This window comes from Dermacentor albipictus, chromosome 1 (assembly GCF_038994185.2).
Source record: "Dermacentor albipictus isolate Rhodes 1998 colony chromosome 1, USDA_Dalb.pri_finalv2, whole genome shotgun sequence".
NCBI classification, from domain to species: domain Eukaryota; kingdom Metazoa; phylum Arthropoda; class Arachnida; order Ixodida; family Ixodidae; genus Dermacentor; species Dermacentor albipictus.
Genome location: NC_091821.1, coordinates 43,196,383 through 43,216,019, shown reverse-complemented (window position 1 = coordinate 43,216,019; position 19,637 = coordinate 43,196,383). Strand labels below are relative to the sequence as shown.

At 46.7% G+C, this 19,637-nt stretch overlaps 1 protein-coding gene across 3 annotated transcripts in view; it reads left to right on the top strand.

Moving 5' to 3' along the window:
- Positions 1 to 19,637, top strand: part of LOC135906417 (RYamide receptor-like) — a 296,851-nt gene that overhangs the window by 126,480 nt on the left and 150,734 nt on the right. The gene's annotated exons all lie outside the window — the stretch shown is intronic.

Genomic DNA, 19,637 nt, shown 5'->3' with positions numbered 1-19,637 from the left:
GTCGTTTTAGAGTGCATCGGCATACCTTGAAACCCAGGCTAAAATTAGCTGAAACACCCTTCATAGCGTTGCATTAGGTGACTAAGTGATGCTTCAGCAGCTTTAAATAATCCGACACGATGCAAGCTGAACCTGCTCAGAAGGCACGAAGAAATTGTGAAAATTAACGATGTGCGTGTGCGCACAACGTTAATTTTCACAATTACAAGTGTTATACCCCAGGTTGGCCTTCGTTGTTCACAAGTGTTATTCCCCAGGTTGGCCTTCGTGCGCGCAGCTTCGACTTAACAATATGAATGAATCTTTCCCCTTTTCAATTAATAAAGAAAAAAAAGGGGGGGGGAGTGATCTACGAGGAGAGTATATGGTCAATTCATTTAACTTAAATGGTTCGGTTTCTATACCAAAAAGTTGACCAAACTCGCATCGAGGTGCTGTCGTCTATATCTTAGAGCGCATATACTGCCAGTCGCCCATCAAGTGTGCGGCGGATATGAATTGCCTGTTAGGCCTGAGCGGACAAAATTAATTGGACCAATGAGACAAAATTACGTAGTTTTGTGCAGTGGTGCCGACCTGCGCAAGATAATTAAACCTGATTACTTCCAACATGACTCAGATTAGGCGGCTTGGCGTGAACCGACTCTTTTTGCTCCCACCAAAGATGGGGAGACCCGCCGTGGTTGCTTAGTGGCTATGGTGTTGGGCTGCTAAGCACGAAGTCGCGGGATTGAATCCCGGTCATGGCGGCCGCATTTCGATGGAGGCGAAACGCGAAAGCACCCGTGTACTTAGATTTAGATGCACGTTAAGGAACCCCAGGTGGTCCAAATTGCCTCATAATCCGATCGTGGTTTTTGCACGTAAAACCCCGCAATTTAATTTAATTTAAAGATAGCGGGCACAGTTCGTGGGCGAGATGCGTACAGCGATGCGAATTAGTGCTACCGCGTTGAGAAAAACAGACGACCATACTTGCGAAACATATTCAGATCAATGTTTTCAATATATTTTCTCCTGTGAACGCGTCCCATGTATGTATAGCTAAGACAACAATATTGACAAGTTTGGGTTTGTCGATGCTCGACCGAATAAATAGGGGGAGTGCTGAACAGACAAGCACATAAAGGGGATCGTACATAGGCGCAATAAAGATCTCTATGCACCATCACTCTTAGACATATTTTCCGGTGCTTGTTTCATAACAGAAATGAAAAAAAAAATTCTTTTGATAACGGAATATTTCTATTCTTACACTGGTAAAGTAATATTTTCCGACTTGTTCTGTGTCATTTGAAAGTGCATTGAACATAGTCTAATCAGGCTAACCCAAGTAAGCATAAATTTTTTGCATTGAAAAGTGGCATTGCAATTCTGTAAAGCATGCTTGATGTTTGTGAAACGTAATAGAGTGTGCTTCAACTAACGTTCGCGATAAACCGATCACAGATAACTTATGAAGTTTTTGTCTTCACCAGGAAAAGTGCGAAATGAAGACATGAATGAAATGTAAAATTTGCGTCCAACGACACCGCCGCTTACTTGACGCGAAGTTTTCAGAATGAGTCCTGAGTTCGCGCTTCGTTTTCAAAGCAGTTTAACTCTACTTATTCATTCGGCATGATGCTCTGTGACTGGTTCATGAAATTTCGAATAAGATAAGCAATATCCGTAGTAATTGGACACACAAACACACACACACGCACACGCACACGCAGACGCACACGCACACACACACACACACACACACACACACACACACGCATACACGCACACGTACACACACGCACACGCACGCACACACGCACACGCACGCACACACGCATACACACACACACACGCATACACACACGCACACACACACGCACACACACACACACGCACACGCATACACACACACACACACACACACACACATTCCTAGCATCAAACTTCTTTAACCATTACTGGGAACTACGTTTTTCTACATCTCCGTTGTTTGTGGTCCCCCTACTTCTCTGCCAGCAAACCTGCATTTGCCTATTACTGATCTCTAATGCGGATATGATTACTTTCCCCCTGCTATCCCTAAACCCAAGTGTTCATGGAGTCCAGAGGAGCCCAACCCGACAACTTTGTAGATATCTTCACATTCTAATAAAACATGTTCCATCGTTTCCCTAACTTTACTGCAGCAAGCACATGCTTCTTCTTCATTCTTATATCTAGCTTTATAGGTGCATGTTCCAAGCCATCCTGATCTCGCTTCGAAAAGTAAGGAACTTCCCTTTGAGTTATGGTAAATCATTTCTTTCCTGATTTTGTTTTTTCCTCTTAGGTAGTTACTCATAGCAGATTTCTTTTCCATTGCCCCCACCCGTGAGATTGTCTCAGCCCCTCTGACTTTGCGTTTGACGTCCTTTGTTGCCATGTTGCTTAATATACCAGTTGCATACTTGCTGGTAAGCTTCCTATTTCTTTTCCTTCACTTTGAATCAGTTGTATTTCCTGTACAAATACCTGAACACTCTCGTAACCCCATTACTGTCTTTCATGTTCCTCGGTCATTCTTAAAAATACATTTCGCTCTGAGTTTCCATTACTTCAAAACTGCACATCTTCATTTGTAGTCTTCCCGTGAGCGCCCAATGTGAGGCGTCCCACTGACATTTGGTTGCATCGAGTGCCGATTGTACCCCTGATTTCAAGCAAACAACCGCATTTCCAAATGTACGGCCTGGAACCATTACACCTGTTACGCCTGTTAGCAACAAACACAACCAACGTTCCCTTTCACCTTTATTTTTGCTTAAACTAGCATTTGAGCAATAGTTTGTTTCTCCGGGTATATTTCCCACTTTCCGTCGAGTTCATCTTGCGCCAACTGAGCTTTCTTTGCCTCTCGTGATGCATTCTGTCGTTCTTCAATCGCTTCCTGTATATCCTTGTTCCACTAGCTTTTCGGTTTCCGTTTTCCTTTCCAACAAACGTGTTGCTTCTCTTTACTCATTTCTCTCGTCGTTACACTTAGAAGCTCACTATATTCGCGCTCCTTGGTTGGCCATTTGCCAAGTTCTTTCCTGACTTTTGTGACTATATTTGTTATTTGTTCAGCGTTAAGACTTGGACTGGCCATTCTTCGTCCCTTGATCTCTATCCCAACTACATAGGCCATTTTCAAAATTATGCGCTTATGGTCCCTCCCTGTAGGCTATACCCTTCCACGTATGTGACCATTTCTCTCAACTAATCGTAAATTGATCCTGTCATCAAACAGTAATCCATGATTGATTGCTTATTTCCGACTTCCCATGTGATCTGGCCCTCTATTTAGGCCCCGCATTCACGACAACGAGGTGACGTCGCTCACAGAGATCTAGCATTAAGTTCCCGTTATTGTCGGTATATCCGTCTCTTAATATCAGCACTTCGGCATTCCACTAACTATTCTCTTTATCTTCATTATCTTTATCTTCATTATCTTTATCTTCCACTAACTATTATCTTCCCCCTCCATAGATGCGTTACGCCCAGCCAAGTTTTTTTCCCACTCATTGTGCCTGATAACCAAAGATTCTGTTGACATTTTGAATTTAATCTTTTCCATTTGGCGCCATGATGTATGAGCATTCCGACTACCCCTCCCTTTCTTTCCGACTTATTTCTGTTGCACCCTTCCCAAACATAATTTTATATCATTGATGGCTCTTCTAAATCTCTAAGGTGCGTCTCTCTAACCACGTACACAAATATGTGTTCTCTATTTAACTGCTCCTCAATCTCTAACCACATTTCCTTCCTTCTACCGCCCTGCGTGTTCATGCAGCATATTGCACGGCGAGCTCTCTTTCTTCCTATCCTCGTTTTTCTGTTATTGACGGTGATGCTACGGATGCTAATCTGAGGTTCACATAGAGGACATTCTTCGTTACTACTTACCCTGGCCTCTTGGGCGCCCGTGCGCCCCCTCCCCGCACCTGCTCCCCAAAATGCAATGGCGCGACCAGAAATTCGCCAGCCCATTTCTCATCCAAGCCTGTGATTGAAGAGGATTCGATCTCGTTGAAAACCATCATACGTTCTCACTTCCCTGTTGACTTCCACAACCTCTCAGCCTTTCTTTCAGCTCACTCTCCATGTCGCCTAATTAGCGGCCGCAACCGTTCTTTTCATGTTAGCGTCACGCAAAGGTACCTCCGGCACCGTGCGCACTACAATCTGCACCTGAGGGGACATCTCGCGCAAGTGTTCTACAGCCATCGCCAAACGTTGGGTTATTCATGCCCCTTTCCTGTTCAGCACGTCATTTAGGCCGCCCACTACTACTACAAGGTTGCGTCCCTGTGCATTCTTCGCGAACTTTTCTCTGGCTCGCTCCATGACAGAGCCCAATATCTGCCCTGGAAACATCCCTACTGCCACTCTTTTGTCGCTTTACACTCTCTACACAATCGCCTCTGAGCACCTAGTCAGATTTGAGTCACCGACCATTATCACCTTTCCATTTTTTCTTACTGACGAGGCCTATTCCTGCCTCCCTTTGTTATCTTTTTTTGCGTAATATGAATTCGACACGGGGCATTGACTCCCTTCGTTGTTTCTTTGCTTTTGTGGTAGCTTCAAGGTAGATGAAACTCCCAGTCACCCAAACCGCACGTTCCACGCGTTCCACGCATTCCACCTTCCGGTCCTGTCACGCCGGTAGGCGGCGTTCCATCGTCACTACCATTTTCGTTCGTGATGGCGGCCCTGTTCAGTTTTTCCTCGGCTGTTCGAAGTCTTTCTTCTGCCGCCTTCCGTGCATCACGCTACATACTGAGCTCCTTTTAGAGTGCTTCGACCCGTTTCGCAAGCTCATCCTGCGCATCCTCGATTTTCTTTAGTCAAGCATCGACATCACAGTGTCTGCCAATCGATTCGACTTCCGCTACATTCTCATTCTCTTTCTCCTCGTCTACCTTAAAGGACCCCCCGCCACGCTGCACGCTTTACCGCCTTTTTTACCATGTGTTGCACTTAGCTTTCTCTAATGCTAACACCGAACCTTTCAAAGCCGGAGCGCCGAACGTTTCGCGAAGAAAGCTGAACCTTTCACTGAAGCGCCGTTCGCAGCGCCGCCATCGGCCGCGCACGAGGCCTGTAACGGACGTGCCTGCGGATTTTGTGATAGTTTAATTAGCCGCACCTCTTCAGCTGCTTCAAACAGTGAAAGTGTCCTTCTCGAGAACGGACACCACGGGACGTGGAATCAGAATTCCATCAACTTTCAACGAAACGCTCGTGGCTGCAAATGTATAGTATAGTATACGTTGGCGCCAATGACGCGCTTCGAGAAGACAATCACGTTTTGTCGCGTTTAGCACTCCACCGCCCTCCTGATTTCACTGACCTCATCCAAGCTGTTGTGCTGAAGGATCAGCGCGCTGAGAAGATGCGTCTGTTTTAGTCTGTTTGCGTCAACAAGCTGCACTGACGTCCACGTGCAGGCTATCTGTACGTATACACGGGCACACAGTACGATTCCGCGTGTGGCACGACAAACGATTAGTACCACCAACCGCATCCCACAAGCTGCCCGGAAGTTCGGAACATGCTGAAACTGTCAGAGCAACATTCTTGCCGACGCGCATCACGTCGTTATAGAACAGCGCAGACGGCATTTCGCTTACTAACTACTCCCGTCCTAATCGTCGTTTTTTTAGTGCTCTGACGTAACACCAATGTATGCACCACTGTATGTCGAGCAGTATGATTGCGAGTAAAAAGTTCTAATTACTTGGCGCTTTGATTTACATATCCTGCACTCCCCCTCCTTCATAATGCTCGATCGCGCGCACATCACTTTTAAAGACACGACGCCATCTGAGTTTTGGAATACGAGCTCCGTTAAGACTACGAAGCATGCTGAATGTGTTTGACGCACTGTAGAAAAAGTGCGCGATAGATCAGCTAGACAAACCATGAACGTTTTACGTTTTGGAACATTCATTGCGAGCTATAGAGAAATAATTAAACAAACAAACGCGCAGAAAGAAAACCACTGCTTTTTCTACTATTACTCTTCTACTTTCTTGTGATTATTACTTAATACTGGATTTATCTTCAAGCGAATATCGTACTATAACAATAATTTATGAATATTTTAAGTGATTGTGACAGGCATAGCACCACCCCTTTCTTCTCGTATGTGTCAAATCGACGCCCGTCAACATTCACCTTTCTCTCATAAACGCTTCTCTCTCTCTCTCTATCTCTCTCATCATAGTTAAAGATAGACTGGCGGATGCACTAAGCAAGAGGTCCACGTGGGAGAAAGAAACCGATGGCGACTACACTTCCAACTAATTTGACTTGCAGTAATATATCTGCGATAGCATCTTTTTTTTTACCTGCTATCTCCGTTCCATTCTGTTTACTTGGATGGGGTTCCGTTCTCTCTGTTATTGAAGAGAACCGTAAATAAACAAAACCGCTTGGTGCATGGCCGCTGCCCAAGTACAAGTCAATAGCTTCCTCAATTTGCATGACGCATATTGCTCTGTTCCGTTTCATTGTGACGACAAGTCACTGGCGTTGCGCAGTTTCCTTCGAAATGCCACCAGCGTTCGCTTCCTTGTACAACAACAACAATAAAACGCTTGTGCGTGAACACTTCTAAGTAAAAACCACAGACACCATTTCCTTTCTTTTCTTCTTTCTTTCGTGCTCGCGGCTTCCAAGTTGTTGTTTTTATCTCTCCATGGCTACAAACTTCGAATGTTGATCTCTTTATCGATAGCGTATATGTGGTTCCATCAGCTGCATGGGCACTTTAGTCATGAGTTCATCTATCGTAAGTGCCGCCGTACGCTATATTCGTGCACTGCTTATCCAAAAAGCTGAAATTTGTTCTTGGCAACTCTCCACACTGGCGCAGGTCCCGACAGAGCGTTTCTCGGCAGTCGTGCTGGGTATAAAAGACCACTAGTTGCGTGCATGGGGCTTTACGTTTAATTTCTTTGCATTCTTTTGCTACTTGAAGCGATCGATTCGTGCAGATATACTGGTGGCGCGGTCACTCTGTAGTTCAACGCGTTATTGACCGTGCTCAAACATATGACTTTTGCGTTCGGCAGGACTTTCCGCCCTCGGGGTCATTCACCCTTTCTGTCAACAAGCTTTTTTTTTTTGTCTCTTTTCTCTCGGCCTACGCTGGTGCAACGTAGCGCGTACGGCTCAAAAACGAAAGCTCAAAGGAACAGCCCACATTCGTGGCGCATGGAAACACATCCGTTAGCTTGTATACATGCGAAACCCGGAAAAGAACTCCGACTGAAAGAAAGAATAAGAAGCGCAGCGTTCCAAACTTGTCTCGGTATACTTCAATCGCTGTGGTGTCTCAGACAGCCGCCGATCGGTGCCCGAATCATGTAAGGGGTGATCAATTTTAGATCTTGCGGAATTTTTCAGTACCGCCTGCTACAGACAGCTTAATTCTAGTCCTTGTGCTGGATTATTCGGAGAGGCGGACATACCTCTCACGAGAAGCTGAAACGTATATTTCACCAATTAAGAAAAAATCTACTAATTGTTATTTACTTTATGGCGCGCAATGCAAGTTGCACTTATTGTAGCTGGTGAGTTTGCAAGGCTTGAAATGATTTTACAGAATGACGCCAGTTTGGAGATATGCGCCGTCAAACCCCGTAGAAACGCACTGCTGTTCCACTTAGTTTTTTTACAAAGCGCTCTTTTCCGCATTGAAGCACAAAATAACTGGCACGCCCATGTATTTCGTCCCGCACTTTGGGAAATTATATCTCGACACTGGTGTCATCTTGGAGATTCATTTCAAGTGTACAAGGCTTGCAAACCCACCGATTACGATTCGTAAATTGCATGCAATATGCGCCATAATCTAATTCACGAAGAAGTGTTTTGTGAATTCTTAATCAATAAGTTAAACTGGTTTTTCGATTTATTGTGCTAGTAAAGACTGCCTCTTGAATAATCCTGCTCAAGGACAAGAATTCTGTTTTCTCCCACAGGCGATTTAAAAAAACATATCTGTATGACACAATAAAGATCACCCTGCATATAATTCACTCGTGCATATATCGTCAAACCTGCTATAATAATATGGTGGTTGGGCACTTATATCACCCCAGAATGTACTATTCCAATATATTTAGGCAGCTTTAGAAATAGGGGATCCTTAGTTAGGGGACGCCATCGGCCAAGCGTACAAAACACAGAGCCCGAATGAAAGAACACGAAAGAGTTTGGGTTTTCGGTAACACAAGGACACTACTTCGAATGGTGCCTAAACACATGCATATATATATATATATATATATATATATATATATATATATATATATATATATATATATATATATAGAGAGAGAGAGAGAGAGAGAGAGAGAGAGAGAGAGAGAGAGATCGCTCACTTTCGTTGAGTGACAGCGGCGCAATTGTCAGATATCTATCGCAGCCATATTCTGACCCAGTTTTCCATTTTTTTCTTTTTAGACTGTCGCGAAGTAAAACTGGTGCGTATTAGCAGAAGTTTCTTTTTTGCGCGAAATCATTAGCTCGTATTACATAACCAAGCGGCTGACGTAGAGAAAATGTGGCAACGTGTGTGATGTCATTGCAATAAATGCGAGTCATTATATCACTCACCGTCCTATATATTTTATTAAGAAATGGCCAAAATCTATAGCGTCTGCAACGTCGGCCAGAGCGGATGCTGTTATACGCTATTGTTAGCATTTCCGGGCTTAGTGCCGACCTTGGATTGTCCGTGCGATTCTCTGGCTTGCGTGGCCGTATGCCCTGCATATTGCATTGTTCGTATACTCATGGACATCGGTTATCGCACGAGTGTGTGTCAGCTTCAGGGTGGTCCTCGTTGTTCCAGAGACACTGTCCTGCTGTGGTCTTCTTTGTTTCATTGTTCACACAACTCGAACTTGTATAGCTCGCCTGGGCGCTCTCTTATAAGCTCTGCACCAACGGCCGACCATGAACGGTGCGTTTTCAAAATCCATGCGCTGCTGTATGTGGAATGAGGCAAGACCCTGAATATTTCTCCCATGCTCAATAATCTTTTTTTTCTTGTATAAGGCGGAGTCCAAGGCCCTCTGTCACTTCTGCCGCGATTTTACCCTGCATTCAAGCAAGGATGTCTTTTGAAAGAAGTGAAGAAAAAAAGATCGCTGGCCGTGACCATTGCTCGTCACCATTCAGCCCTGTATAGAGCGATGCCAAGTGACAAGCTGCCGTTTTGAATGCACCAACACCTTTTATGTTTACGAAGCCACGTGTTCTCATAATGACACACGCAAGAAACGCCAAGGCCTTCCTGCTTCGCAGCTCAGTGCGCTCGACAAGTGCTCGGCGGGTTTGACCTATTTTTCGCCAGGATGATGTGCAATGTATACATTGAGTTAAAAGTAAGAAAAAAAAGTTAACATTTTAATCTTCCGATGATACTATCATAGTATCAAGCAGAACTAATAGATACAGATAAAAAAAGATCAAGGATAAGAAAGAACAGGGAAGTAAACGAGACGAGCGTCCTGTTTGCGACTAAAGTATACACGCCAGAGAGAGAGAGCGAAGTGATAAGATAAAGGGTAAGTTGGGTATAAGGTGGTATTTTGTCGCCGCACGTGTGAACCACCATTGCGTATCAGCAAACTGATTTACCTTGTATCACTGGGCACTTCCACATGATATTCGTACCTCCTTAGACTGAGCCCGTCACACGCATAACCAAACTCGGGTGCAGGCAATCGACGACAGACAGCGCTTAACATGCGCATCCGAATCGATCATATTTATTGGCGCATTTTTCTCTTCTTTTTTTGTTCGCCCTGTTCTTCATTATCTAATATACCTTAAGTACCCACTAATGATAGGATGTCCCCCTGGTTGTTTCTCACTCTGCGACCTCCTGATGCTGTATATAATGTGCAAACTCGTTTTTTGTACACGCAGTAACTAACAATTAACTTCAAACTTCCCTCATGCACAAGCCCCGCAGCCGTCTAAAGCGTGGAGGTAACAAATATCACCAACTCGCAGCTTTGTTGTCAGCGAGAATCTAGGCGATTTCGTGAATGCCACCCTTAGCCATAAGCGATAAAGCAGAGTGGCCTCTCTTCGGTGGAGTCCAGTTGGCATATAGAGATGCATCAAAGAGGGCAGGTGGTAATGACGATTGCTCCGGTTGGTCTGTTTGCTTGGAGTGCATCATAGAGAGAGCATGATCTCCTGTGCAAGCACTCGAGGTCTGCTGGCTGCGTCGGACCGTGAAAGTGGTATGGCCTCTTCCTGTGTGTCTTCAAGAACTGCCTGAGCGGCATTATCGGTGTCTTCGTTTCCTATGACGCCGCAGTGACTTGGCAGCCACTGAAACATCACGTGGTGTCCTTTCTCATGTGATGTATGGAGTAGGCATCTAATATCGAATACGAGCTGTTCGTATGGCCCGCGACGCAGAGCTGATAGCACAGATTGTAGGGATGCCTTTGGGTCACTGAAGATTGATCATTGTCGAGGTGGATCCCGACTGACGAAACAAAGTGCAGTGCGAAGAGCAGCTAGTTCCGCAGATGTCAATGTCATTGGGTGGTCAGTCCTGAAGCTGATGGTAATAGCTCTAGCTGGGGGACAACCACAACACCGGACGAACACTGGATGTTTGTGGAAACATCGGTGTAAATATTCACACTGTCCCCATACCTCTCGCGCAGAAGAAGCAGAGACAGTTGTTTCAGCACAGGCGACGACAGGTGAGCCTTTTTCCCGATTCCTGGTACACTGAAATGTACTGTGGGGCTGATAAGACACCAGGGGGGTATTGATGGTTCAGATGCAGTGGTGAAGCGCGAGGGAATTTTGTCGTTGTACTTGAAGATAGTTTTAGAGAATGATGTTTGGAGCCTGTCTGAAGGTAGTGTTGCAAGGTGGTGATAGGGGGCACGTGCAAAATATCTAATGTGCGTTCTCAGGGCTTCCACAGTAATGTGAGTTTGCATTGGATGGTCTCGAGTAATCGCAATAGTTGCCTCTGTTGACGTGCATCTGGGCAAACCAAGGCAAACTCTGAGTGTTTGAGTTGCGCTGCCTGCAGAACACGAATATTTGTCTTGCGGGTGTTGTTCAGTACAGGTTGACTATATGTTAAAAAACCGAGAAAGAGAGCTTTGTAGAGTTTCAGCATTGCGTCTACTGACATCCCCCACGTCTTTCCTGTCAAGTATTTAAACAACTAGGAAGTTGCTGTCAGGCACCGTTTCATGTAGGCCGCGTGCGGGCTCCAACAGAGGACTCGGTCAATAATTGAGCCAAGAAATATGTGGGTTCTGACATAGAAAATGGTCTGCCCATTGATTGAGATGACATAAGGCGTCATTGGTTTGCGAGTAAATGCCACTAGTGCGCATTTTTCTGGTGATGTGTAAACAAGGTCTCAGCATAAGTAGCTCGCTGTCAAAGTTGCCGCTCTTTGAAGCCGCGCACGTATCGGAGGACGTGTAACTGCCGAAGTCCAAACATAGATGTCTTCTGCGTATATTGACATCTTGATTGTAGTTGGCAAGTATTCAGCAAGTTCAACAAGAGCGAGATTGAATAGCGTCGGGATGAGAGCACCGCCTTGAGGAACGCCTCTGCTGGTATAGCGTCGCGTAGTTGGGCCATCGTCAGTTAACAAAAAGAATGATCTTGCAGATAGGTAACTTGTAATCCACAAAAAGACTCGACCACCTCGTCTATAATGGCGTCATGTAATACGTTATCGTAGGCGCCTTTCACATCTAAGAATAAAGCTGCAGATAAACGCTTACGTGACCTTTCGTGCTGGACATATGAAACGAGATCAACTACTTTCTCGATGAAAGAGCGGTCACGTCGGAAACCAGCCATGGAATTCGGATAAATCTTGTAGTGTTCAAGGTACCATTCCGGGCGGCCAAGGATCATGCGTTCCATTACCTTTCCTACACAGCTGGCTAACGCTATTGGGCGTTAAGAGGTGAGCTCTAGTGGAGATTTGCCCTGCTTCAAGAATGGCAACAGGCGGCTTACTTTTCATTCGTCAGGAACATTTCCCTCCTGCCATGATGAGTTGTAAAGACTCAAAAATTCTCTCCGTGCGGATTCTCCGAGATAGCACAAGGCTCGGCATGATATACCATCTGGACCCGGAGATGAAGAGCGCCTGCGGAGAGCTAGTGCCGCCTCGAGCTCCTCCAGCAGAAGGTGCACTGGCCTTGCCAATTTATAAGTTAATTATCAATATAGACGAGAACATTTTACTTCTACAACTGCGTTTATAGCACGTACAATTATTCTCGACCTCAATCGCTATCTTTCGGCACGGCCTGCGTAGGTTATGCGAGTTTGACGACGGGGAAGCTGACGCGAAAGTCATAATGAACGAACATTGCCGGAAAGTATGTGCACTATAGCCCGCAAGCTGACGACCTTTCTACAAACAAACATATACAACAGCTATATCAACGCGCCCACGCGGAACCGCGCAGCCTTGGAGATCTCCAGCGCTGTCTCCTGACAAGAATCCAGGGCTAATGGAGAGGTAAAGTGCCGTGGCTATAGGTGATCAGTCAAGCGCTACTACGCTGTCTGCAGAGTATGTTCGAAGCAAACGACGTGATAGGGTGCCACCACACTGACAAACAAGCATACAAACAAACAAACAAACAAACAAACAAACAAACAAACAAACAAACACACACACAAACAAACAAACAAACAAACAAACAAACAAACAAACAAACAAACAAACAAACAAACAAACAAACAAACAAACAAACAAACAAACAAACAAACAAACAAACAAACAAACAATCAAACAAACAAACAAACAAACAAACAAACAAACAAACAAACAAACAAACAAACAAACAAACAAACAAACAAACAAACAAACAAACAAACAAACAAACAAACAAACAAACAAACAAACAAACAAACTTCTGCGTTTGCTCCGGCTCTAAACAGTGACTCTCTCGACTTCACCCACGGCCACAGATATCTTGTGCGAAACTCCTTTAATTCTGTGAAGATTCCCCCCACCCCCCTATTCAAGGACGACGCGACAGAAACAACGACGGCAACAGCATGAAGATGGTGCTTTGCAGAATGTCATCCAAAAAATATCGAGGGGTCTTCTTTGCGAGGGGAACGCTGGGAATTTCAATCGCACTGGATGGTGGTAGTGGCGAAAACTTATTTATTTGCAGTAAAATTCGAATGGTCGGAGGTTCTTGGCTTGCGATGGGTGGGGCCCTCAGTCCAGGGCTCGGCTTGCGGCTGCCGCTGTGCGGGCCCGGTCAATCATACTCAGCTGATCAGACTCAGCGTGGTAGTGCGGAGGAGGGTAAGGGTGCGGTTTACATGGCGATTTGACTGGATCCACATTCCCAATATACAGATGGTGGTTTTCTCTGGGATTTGTTGGCCGGCGATAACGACACGGAGGCGGTAGCCTGGGTCCTTCTGCGCCGATTGGGGGGGGCTTGTGTTGCCAGATTCGTAGGAGCTCAGACTGCTTGGTTGCACAGGCCAGGTCACGTGCCTGTACATATTGTTCGGCCACAGGTGGCTGCTTGCTGCAGGTTATGTTCTTCGCCAAGGGACCCTCGTGTGGCCCAGATGGCGATATCATCCGCGTACATTGCGTGATGGATGCCATCGATGCACTGGAGTTCATGCGCAAGACCAACTATGGCTACGTTGAACAGTAGCGGGGAGTTCGCGGAGCTCTGAGGGGTGCCCTGGTTCAGAACCTTGCTGACGTTTGATCGGATTGAGCAGAGACCGACTGTGGCGGTTCGATCCGACAGGAATGCTTGAACATAACTGTAGGTGCGTTGTCCGCTGTGAAGGGCAGCGAGGCCCTCGAGAATGGCCTGATGGCTCACATTGTCAAAGGCGGCCTTGATGTCCAAGGCCAGAATAGTGTTTTCTTCTTGCTTTGGGGCAGTGTCAATGACTTCTTCTTTTAGCTGAAGCAGCACATCCTAGGTTGAAAGATGTGCCCGGAATCCGTACATAGAATGCGGGAGAAGGTCGGTGTCCTCGAGATAGTTTTTCAGGCGGCTAGTGATAATATACGTTGGTAGCGTTTACTGAGACAGGAAGTAAGTGATATCGGTCGGAAGTTCTCGATCTCGAGTTTTTTGCACGGCTTTCGTATCATTGTCACCTCTGCGTGCTTCCATTAGGGGGGGGGGGGGCTGCCGCAATGTCCATGGTCGTTTAGGAACCCCGTGAGTTCTCGTACAGCAGTGTCGTTGATTGCGGAGCGATGCTGTGAACGACTGCCGGATCACGCACTAGCTATGCTACGCGGGGGTACACGGCCTGTTGTAGACTCTAAAATACGTAGTGTGTCTGCATGTAGGTTCGGATGAAGAAGAGGAGGTTTCCTCTCTTGTACAGTTATGCAGGGCGTATATATTTTTACCTTTAAAAGAAAGCGAGATAGCGCAACCCTCTGTGTTCATTGTAGCTTTGATTCTAGATAATCTCCACAGCAAACCATTTTGGAATACCACTCTCTTAGCCATCGCATCAGACGGCGACGAAGGCACTGTTACATTAGTTCGGGGCAACGTATTTGCACAAACGGCGTTAGAGTTAATTTCTGTTAATTGCTCTGCACGCGATCTTACATGTGCTGTGATATATTGTGCGGTGATCGGGACCGGCAGTGACAGCGCGTCAGAGCAACTTCTCTTTTAACTTCCTTCGTGTCTATCTCCCCCCAGTGTAAGGTATACCAAAGCCATAATCCTTTCTTTTGTTTATCTCTCTCTCTCTCTCTCTCTCTCAATGAGAGCGCTTGTGTAGACAGTTCAATACCAAAAAAGAGCACCTAAAGATCGTCCCCTCTTAGGTCGCAAGAATTTCTCCCAAACCTGCTACATGTCAATTCCTTTAATAAGTAAAGCAATACAACGATAACACTGAGCGCAAGGTAGACAAGTCAACGTTTCAATCCACAAGCAACCACATTATGGCGATTTGATGCGAGCCTACAAGTCGCCCCTGTTTTTATCGCTGTCAGAGTGCGCAGCACCAGCATATAGAAAGCGCCGCAGCGCCAATTGGCGACGGCGGTCGGCTCGGGTCTCGCACAGATGAATTCGCCGCCGGAGGTCACAAAGGCGACAAAAGTGCGGGGTTCCCGCCCCCGCCGACTTCGCTCGGGCGACACGCGTGCAGCGCGCTTGCGTGCCAGGCCTCACTCGGGGTCCGCGTGGCCTCCTTTGGAGGTTCATCGGGGAAAGTCCGCTGATGGCGCGGCTCGCACCACGCGAACTCCCACTGAAACCAGCGCGCCACTGTGGGGGCGAACTGCGGAAAGAAAGCAGCCACCGGATGAGAGGCGGAAGGCGAGGTGAGAAATGGGAATAGCAGTGACCGGGTGGCAAACGAGCGGGGTAAATGCTTAGCGAAATTGAAGGGACACGCGCGACGTTCGCCAGAATTGGCTACGACGGGGACGATCGAGACATGCGCGGGCGTACGAGTGCGTGAATACGCCGTCCTCTATCGGGATTGTGCGCCGGGGCTCCTTCTGGTGCTTCAACAGGCGTGCCTAATGATAGACGGTGGCTACCTACATCCAGTTGGAAAGGTCAACGCGACGCGCAGAGAGGGACGTTGGGCGTGTACACATCCAGGCACGACTGCTGCAATCGTGCTGTTTTCTTGTTGTCGTATTTATTTACACTTGGCGTATCCTAGCTGACGCGATGTATTATAGCGTCGACGGGTTTAATTTAGGCCTAGTCAGGTGTCATGGCGGCAATTTCGTGTTCTTCTTTCCCTTCGTCCTCGTCTGTTCTGCCCTGTTAATTTTCCGAAACATGAGCCATGGCGGAGTTTGTCGCGTAGTATGGCGCGTTGGGAGCGTACTTTTGGAGCTCCGTAAAATGTTTACGGACCGGCATCCGCGGCCAATTACCTTCACACGCGTAAAGAAGAAACGGCTGACTTTCAAGGTCCACAACTTATTCAGTTTTACTGCGAACCGCCGTTATGATCGAGGAAAGAAGCGCACCGTGATCGCTCACGCGTTCGCTGGTCACGCTTCGGCTCCGGAATGGCACAATGTTTCGATCGAACTAACGATCTTCTGCCGTCCAAACTAAACGTTCGAACCATGACACTTCGGCAAGGGAACAGATGATGTGCATGCACTGGGTGCTGACGAACTTGGCGCTTTTTAATTCGTAAGCATTCTTTGACGAGCACCCCAGAAAAATCGGTCCGTCACGCGAAAAGTATAATGCCTTGAATCTGCGTGAGTAATTTGCGAAGTTAAAGGGACACTAAAGAAAAATATTAAGCCAACACAGAGTGTTAAAGTACCATTCCAGAAACCTCGCAAGCTTGTTTCGTGCCAAGAAAAGACAAACTAAGAGGAAATTGCCTCTGGAGGGTTCGCATACCTTTAGCGCGATTCAAATTACGCGCCCCCGAGCGGTAGAGTGGTGACTTTGCATACGTCATCACCGCCCTTTACAGCGGTCTGTGAGTAAAACGGCGCGCGACAGACGGCGCTATGGTTTTTATGCGCACAACGCAACCGCGCTGCCCTGGAGAAATCGAGCCAAGACACAGCGTTCAATTTGCCGCGGCAGCTGCTCTTGGTCAAGTGGCGTGTACCGTTCGGGCAACCCGCGACCATCACATGGACGCGGAAATCTCGGCTAGTTGCAGTTTGTGCGAGTTTCTCGAGCCGAAAAAAACCAGCGCAGCACTATGCGATAAACTACTCACGCGCAAAGCTACGGGCGGCGCAGAGTCGAGCAAGAATGAAAACTTTCGACCGCCTGCGTCGTCGTCTAGAGCTAAGTGAATGAGTTATTTTTTACAGACATCGAATAGACGTGGGCAAGCAGAATTTTCTTCCGTCTCATATGTAATGCAATGCAATTATCTTTTTATTACGAGTGGTTGTGTACTGGTGACATAAATAAAATGAGGAGTGCCTTCGTCATCGGGCTAGTACTTGAATGTCACTGGTTTACATCAATATCTCGATTACTAAATATGTGTTCGCGATTATAGTAACTTCTTAGGCTTCCTCGAGCATTAATATATCACTTTAGCTTCACTTACTATTTGCTTTTAGTGCCCCTTTAAGACATTTAATCGTTACAGCAGTGCCAATGTAGATTATTGGTAGCTTTATAAGTGAACAATTGAAAAAAAAATATCAGAGAGACTCATATGACCGAATTTATGCTTATCCATAGGGACACATAGGGCTCCATAGAAAATGCATGGAGAAAGAGTGGGCCAACTTGAAATTTCGGGGTCGGCGAAATGAAATCCGCCTTTTTCATGGCACGACGGCACATGCGCCCTGCCCAATCGCATTAGTCACGAAACGTTTTGGAAGGGTCGCGCGCGTCGCCGCGCGCCATAAAGGCCCCTGGAAAAAAATAATAATAAGCGCTCGGACGTACGGCACTGCAAACACTCGTGCCATGTGCCACGTTGAAACTCCACTGGTAGCTCGACGTCACTGCGGTGCCGAAAATGTGCGTAGCGTTGGACTGCAACTCCACTTTAAACGAGAAAGCGGCCAGGACTTCGTCCGAGTGGTTCGGACTGCGCTGTGAGCCAGGTAGTTGCTGCCTTTCATTGGTGGCCAGCAAATTCAACGAGAAACCCGTGTGTTACGTTTGGGCGACACTTAAAAACATCGCATTGCTGACCAAGTCTTCTTGCGGCGTCAATCGTCACTTGCTGGTGGTGGCAGCGCCTGCCTGACCTCACGTACTCGTTTAAGGCGCCGTAACACTGGGTCGATACGAGACCAACAAGACGCTCACGTCAACGATTGACCGACTACAGTGCTTCACTGAAAGCATTTTATCACACCAGGCCGACAACGACGCAACCGACAAGCACGAGTTGTTGCACTGCGACGGGCTTTCTTGTGAACGACAACGCCAAAATCAGTGTGCCGACCATCGTTCGACCGATCCCTGCTCGATCGGCCATCGAACTGACAACGCGGTATGCGACAGCACCTTCGCTTGTATATATGATTATTCGTACCCAAAGTGAGTCAAAACATGCCTTCGGAGTTGAAATGCACAATCTTCAACCCTCTCAAGCCGCGCACTTGAAGCTTCAGCCAATGTTGATCCTGTTCAGCGAAGGTTAAGTCTGGCGCCGTCGTGTTCGTGCACCCGCTACCGGCGGACTTGAACTGAAATATAAGCAGTTTGGACGAAGGAAACTGCTTTTATAGTTCAGTTCTGTCATCAGCAATTCGAAATCAACTACACTTCGCACTGCACGTACACAATAAGCGGCAAGCGGTGACACAGCGCTGTGACAACATCTATACGTCTCCGTACCCGTAATCTGCCGGTCGCATTCGCTACGTGTATGGGTGGGTCTGTACATGTTGTCATGCTGACACATTTCTGAATTACAGAGAGGTGCTGTTTACCCCTGCGTCAAACAGGAAACAAGAGACGGTGTATTCGGTATACAGCAGCATAAGCAACCGTCTCGCTCAGTTATACCAACGGTGTCAGTGATGGTATCCGTGTTTTCGCAAAAGAACAACACGGCCTATAAATGAGCACTTACTTTATACGAGCACGGTTTTCTCTAATAATGTTTTATGACACGCGCAAGCTGTGAATATGATGGAGTTAAAGAAAATCCAGGCTCAGAAATAAGTAAACAGCCTGTAATATGTTATCTGGATCACAGTTGCCGCGTTTAAATAGTTCGGCCGCTCATATTGACTCGTTTCGGGGTGGAACAACACGGCACATATGCGCAGACATGTATGGTTTGCTACGCTTTGACATTATTTCATATTAGCGATGCACCGTTCCCTCAATATTTGACGCTAGCAGCGATCTGCGTCTGTAGATGTCGGTGTAAACAACTGCACCTAGTTGATAAATCCAGCGTGGAAGGCTGCGCTCGAAGACTTCTTGAATATGCGATATGTCAAAATGATATTTAAAAAGAATACAGAACTTGAGCTCCAAGTGCAGAAATCAGCGACAACAAACTCCAAGGCAGCTGTGTCGGCAAAGGGAACTCAGCGTGCCGTTATCGGCCGCACTGTTTGCACAACAGCGGCTCACCCAGCAGTCATTGAGTCCTTCATGGCTTCAAGGAACGACACTTTGGCCCGGAGAAGCCATTAATGATGATTCGCGTTCTACGACACGCATAATTGACGTGCACTCAACGTGGGTGCAGGTATACAAATCAACCGGCGAAAGTCCCGGCGCCCTTCCAAAACGGTTCCAGCGGCGTGCGGCAGAGGGCAGCACAGAAAAAAAAAAGAAAGGCGGATTGCGAGGCATTTCCTAGCGGTGTACAAAAGTCTTCGGGCGTTCTTCCGGAGGCACCGCTGTTCTCCCAAAATTTTCCAGTGGCACTATGGAGTTATTCTTGAGATTACGTGCGATCCCCTAAGCAGGTACATCAGTCAGATGCCTAAAATTTCTCTTCACGCTAATTGATTTGGCGGAACGAAACGCTCATTGCAGTTGAGTGATTTTTAAAGTGTTCTGATCAAGAAGTCAGCTTTCATCGATGCCCGTTGCTACAAGAAGCTAAAGCATCTCTTCTTTGTACCTTAAAGC